This window comes from Leptosomus discolor, chromosome 3 (assembly GCF_034619465.1).
Source record: "Leptosomus discolor isolate bLepDis1 chromosome 3, bLepDis1.hap2, whole genome shotgun sequence".
Lineage (NCBI taxonomy): Eukaryota > Metazoa > Chordata > Aves > Leptosomiformes > Leptosomidae > Leptosomus > Leptosomus discolor.
In genome coordinates this window covers 46,092,491-46,098,490 of record NC_141393.1, presented here as the reverse complement: position 1 = coordinate 46,098,490, position 6,000 = coordinate 46,092,491, and positions in this window count along the sequence as shown.

Here is a 6,000-nt window from a genome sequence, read left to right as displayed (position 1 = left end):
GCTTTAAATATAGATTCAGCCTGATCCTTATCTGTAAATGCACGGTCTAAAATGGAATTCATGCAAAAATAAATATGCATGTGTGTGTACACACACACGTGTGTACACACAGAGCCAGAGAAGCATTTCAGCTCTGTTCACATCCAGATCAGCGCTTTGATGCCTAAACTGTATCCTCTCCCTGTATTTCAAGAGGCCTGTGATAAATCATGGAGAGCCACACAAGTGCTCAGGGTTCCTTTCTTGAAGGCTGAAGCATTCATCTCCCAATGAATCGGCTGGCAATTACTGTTCTTCTGCTGCTCTACAAAGCACCAGGTGTCAACACACTGAAGTCAAGTGCACTAATGTGCAAAAAAAAGAGACACCCCCCCCCCCAGCTTGCATGACCACCTGTGCTGGGAAGGCAGAGCTTGCAGGGCTTCCTAGGATGGGAAAGCTGGGTTTTCTGCTGCCCCTTATCTCCAGGAATGGTTTCAGCCCAAGGGAGTAGCTGTACCCCGTTCCATCTTGTGTGGCACCTTTTAATATCTATACTGAGCAGAGACCAGAGGTCTCCAAAGACAGAAAGGGCTGGTCCTCACTGGTAGCAGCAATTTTGTCGTTTGTTTTCTTTTCTCTTAATGACTTGCAAGGGTGCTGGTCTTTCTCTCGCCGTGCATTGTGCCTGTCAGGACCAGGCTCTCAACTATGAGCTCTCTCCAAAGGAGGCTTTCCTCTCACCCTGGATCCTGCTCATCCTTGAGCTGATGTTGCTTTCTACCTGCCTGTTAGTCAGGAAACAGAGTAGTCATTTCCGGTGCAGGAGGCCCTAGAGGCAGCTCCCTAGTCGTATATACTTCCATTTTTTTATTATCTCTGAATTTCTGAACTGTATCCTACAAGGCTGGGATTTCAATACAAATATGGCTGAAAGAATCTGCTGTCACAGTTAGATCTACTGCACCAGTTCATCTAATACAAGGCATCACCCTCCCTTACAGTCCTTGCCTTGTGCTACTGATGACCCCTCTTTTTGTGGGTAAAAGAGGAAAATAAGTGTACAAATGGTGCCAGAACAGAGCAACCATTTTGCATTTCACATATATCACAGAGCTTTATTTTTCTCTCACTTTTCAGCTGTTATCACAGCATTCATGGAGGAAAGGAAATGTGTGGATGATTTGTGGAGGAACAGAATGTGCCTTGAATAGATATGTGGGTTTCCAATGGCTTGGGAGCTGTCAAGACAAGTATTAAATGCTGTACGCGAAGTTGTGTAGGGCAGTCAGGTTTAACTACTACCATTTGGGTAGGGGCTAGGAGGGCTTTGTACACTGACAAGTTGTATAGGGTTCGCGTGGCAAGGTTTTGGTAGTGGGGTGGGCTACGGGGGTGGCTTCCATGAGAAGATGCCAGAAGCTTCACACTGTCCAATGAAGCCAATGCCAGCTGGCTCTAAGACAGACCTGCCACTGGCCAAGGCCAAGCCCATCAGCGACAGTGGTAGCACCTCTAGGGTAACATATTTAAGAAGGGGAAAAAGTCACTGTGCAGGAGCAATTGCAGCAGGAGAGAGGAGTGAGAATATGCGAAAGAACTCAGCAGACACCAAAGTCAATGAAGAAGGAGGGGAGGAGGTGCTCCAGGTGCCGGAGCAGAGATTCTCCTGCAGCCTATGGTGAAGACCGTGGTGAGGCAGGCTGTCCTACTACAGCCCATGGAGGTGCACAGTGGAGCAGATATCTGGCTGCAGCCCATGGAGGACCACATGCTGGAGCAGGTGGATGCCTGAATGAGGCTGTGACCCCATGGGAAGCCCGTGTTGGAGCAGGCTCCTGGCAGGACATGTGGACCCATGGAGAGAGGAGCCCACGCTGGAGCAGGTTTGCTGGAAGGACTTGTGACCCCATGGGGGACTCCTACTGAAGCAGTCTGTTCCTGAGGGACTGCACCTCATGGAAGGGACCCGCGCTGGAGCAGTTTGTGAAGGACTGCAGCCCGTGGGAAGGACTCACGTTGGAGAAGTTTGTGGACGACTGTCTCCCATGGGAGGGACTCCACACTGAAGCAGGGGAAGAGTGTGAGGAGTCCTCCCCTCTGAGGAGGAAGGAGAGGCAGAGACAACTTGTGAGGAACTGACTGCAACCTCCATTCCCTGTTCCCTTGTGCTGCTTGGGGGGAGAGGACATAGAGAAAATTTGGAGTGAAGTTGTGCCCAGGAAGAAGGGAGGGGGGAAGGTGTTTTAAGATTTATTTTTATTTCTCATTATCCTTCTCTGATTTCGTTGGCAACAAATGAAGCTAATTTTCCCAAGATGAGTCGGTTTTGCCCATGATGGTAGCTGCTGAGTGATCTCACTGTCCTTATCTTGACCCATGAGCCTTTTGTTATATTTTCTCTCCACTGTCCAGCTGTGGAGGGGAGGGAGAGAGCAGCTTTGGTGGGCACCTGGCGTCCAGCCAGGGTCAACCCACCAGACAAAGTTCTTTTTGCCCTTTAAGAAAAGATATATGGGGCCTTATGACTTTAGTTTATTTGGAATGAAGCAGCCTGATGCCATAGGCAGAATGCTGTAGGGAAGGAAAAATGTCAAGTCTGAGCATTTAAAGCACAGGGTTTCCAATGCCATTCAGTTAATCTGCGTGTCTCAGCTCTGGGGATGTATCTGTCCATGTCCGTCAGCATTTCTGACCCACCCAACTCGTGGACTTTCTGTTGGGATATTCAAGAAGATGGTGAAGAGGTGGATGCATGAACTTGAGAAGTGTGAAACATCACATTTTGGCCTCTACACAGCCTCTTGCTTTCCAAAACATTTGATGGATTATGAGAAAGGCACAGTTCAACCTGGTGGGGAAAAATTAGGCAAATTATTTGTAATGAATGAGGACTTAATTGCGTTGTTTATTGTCTTCTGCCTTGACTGTACATCTTCACATATTCTTTCCTTTTGTTTGCTTTTAGTCATCAAACAACATTCACAGCTTCTTTTTTTGAATTCCTTTTGGGTTATCAACAACTCCCTGCACGTCAAGTTCTCTTACTGAGACTGTTCAAAAAAGCCCCCTCTGCACCAGTGTAATGCTTCTGACATAAACCCTGTGTGAATAAATATGATGTTTCTTGTTCACAAACCATTGGGCACACAGCTCTGACAGTCCCATCCACAGCCCTCCATGCCAAAGTAAATGTCCTGTGTGAGTGTTCAGAGAAAACAAACCCCAGCAAGACAAAACCAGGTCAAGGCAAATTAGTGTAAATGAATATTCAAGAGGCATTTTTTGGCAGTAATTGTCCGTCTTTTATCAAAGGTGAAAGGCTAATTGAAGACAATTACCTTCAAAAAGCATTGCTTCACACTGGTCTTGCTGCTACCTTGCTTTCCCCCCTGCACCCCTGCATGCACCATTCACTTTCTTCCATCAGTTTTGTACACAGAAGCAGCTACATCAGTCGGAATGAAAGTCCACTTGATGTTATAACCCTTCCAGCAACCCATAGTGGGAGTTTAGAGAAATCACATAACAGACAGGAGAAGCACAAGCTCACAAGCGTGAGCTTTCTGAGATACCAGCTTTTAGCTTCATATAATTTAAACTGCAGGGACTTCCAGTGCTAGAAGTTGAACTCAAATCATTGCATTTAGTTGCCATCAGTATTTCTGCAGTTAATATGGCTTGTATCTTTAAAACCATACTGCTTTTGATCAGAATGGTGTCCTGTGGCAACGAATTTTTGAAGTTTAATTATTCTACAGCATTCATGCGTTTTTCTCACCATTGTGATTTTAGAGGAATACTTAAGCCTGAAGGGATGCATGGAGACTGTCTAGTTCAATTCCCCACTGAAAGAAGGGCCAGCTTGAACCAGAGTGCTTGGGGCTGTCTGGATCCAAACAAGCTTTGAATAACTCCTGGGGTGGGGATTGCTTCCAGGAGTTCCCACAGATAGGTGAGCTATGGCTTTCTGCTGTGAAAACCATGATAGTTCCTCCCTTCTGTACCATTTATATCTGACAGTATGGGCAACAGAAATGCTGGTTTGTGGTTTCTCAGATCACCACTTGAATTCTGGTTTTGAAAATGGTGCCATGGTTCCCATGCTCAATCCTTCTGGCATCAAGACCAGTTTAAGCAGCATGTAATATCCCAAAATCAGTATTTCAACAGTATCATATTTACAGTTCTCTTAAGGTGTAGGTGAAGGCTGGTCCTAGGGGTTTGTCACTGTTCATTGCATTAAACTGTTCCAAAGTTCCCCTACATCTGAATCTGAGAGGGTTTGACTCAGCCCCTGTGTAAAATAACTCTGCTGTAGAAACCTCCCTGAGCTCCTCTGTAATAAACACTGATGCAAATTATTTTCTTCAATTGTTTCTCCCCTGAAGTGCTCCTTTGACACCTTCATCATCTGTTGGACGCAGCAGCTCTCTAGCAGGCTGGCAAGCTCTGGCAAAGTCTGTGAGTGCTTTGGAGACAGAACTGGTTTTTCACCATGGATCTGATCAGTATCTAGCATAAGGGATCTTGGCTCTGATTTAGGCTCCAGATGATTACTGCTGTTAGCCAGGCACTACTCTTTGCACCCAGATTTTGGAGTTGTTTCTTTGAAAAAAAAACAGCAAAGCATCCCAGGTCTGATCTCCTGCAGATGTCGTATTCATACGCAGTGGGACAGCCTGCTTTCTGGGGCTGCATCCCTCCAAAAAATGTTTCTCAGTGGTAACTGACACAGGGAAATGGCTGTGGCTTGTCCCACACAGGTATCGTTTTCTTTTGTGTGAAAACAACTGGAAGCAATACATCTGCAAACACAAAGAGCTTTTCACATACCTCTCTGAACAAGCACATGTGTTAGAGGAATGCGATGACAATAAACTTGTTATTATCAGCCCTGCCTTCCGTGCAGCAGAACTCAAATCCAAGTCCCTTTGGCAGAAATGACAACGGAGCCACAGATCCAGCAATGGCATGCGGTGTTTTCAGGCAACATGACAGTATCTGCATGCTGGACCCAGCCAGCACCGTGATGATGGGTGTTTTGGGAAGAGCTCCTCTTGCTGCAAATGCTGCAGAAAGGGTTTCAGGGTCACTGGCTTAGCTGTCAAAAAATCACCACAGACTGCACTGGAAGTGACACCATAGTATTCACAACTTCAGAGGCAACATAATAAATTAGTGGTGGGTGTTACTACATAGACTTGCAATGAGGGATCTTCTGGAAATACATCAGTGACCAAACTGGACAGAGTAACAGACCAGTCCGTCAAGAACAGAAATTGCTGTCCCCGCTTCACCTAATAAACAGAAATTGCTGCCCCCCTTCACCTAACAAACAACAAACAGACGGCAGTGCAGATTCATGGATTAATCAATTTTAAACTTATTTCAAAAAAGGAAGTTGTACCTGACAGCTTCAGAGATAATCTGACCTTGTGCACTACCACTGAGCAATGAAGGTTAAAAAAAGCCAGGAAATATGTGATAACATGGGCAAGGGAATTCTGAAATCCCATAGATTTTGCAAGAGCACAGAGGGATCAAAGCAGTAATTCTTCAGTAATCTAACAGGAAAATAAACAGCCTTTTTTTTTTTTTTTTTCCCATCTTGACACAAAAGTAAATAGATAATTTATGAAATAAAGTGTTTGGAAAATCAGATCTAGACCTCTGTCACACTATAATCAACGTATTTATCACAGTATTAAAGCATACCTATGCAGTAAACTCATTATCATTAGGTTGCCCTGGGTAAAGCAATGTGTACATCTATAGCATACTGAATGAGCAGAGGCACTGCCAGGTTTCTGAGCGGTGGATTCCATGTGGTGCTATCAAAAGAGCTCCATCAGCATCAGATGTATTATAGGGATGAACATGAGCACCAGAGAACTGGAAAAGAATCAGAAAATGGGGATAATTGCTTTTTTGTGAAGCAGATTGTATTCCAGAAAGAGTACAGAGGAAAAAGGAGACCTGTCTAGCTAAGACTAATAATACTTTTCCTGGATTTTGGGC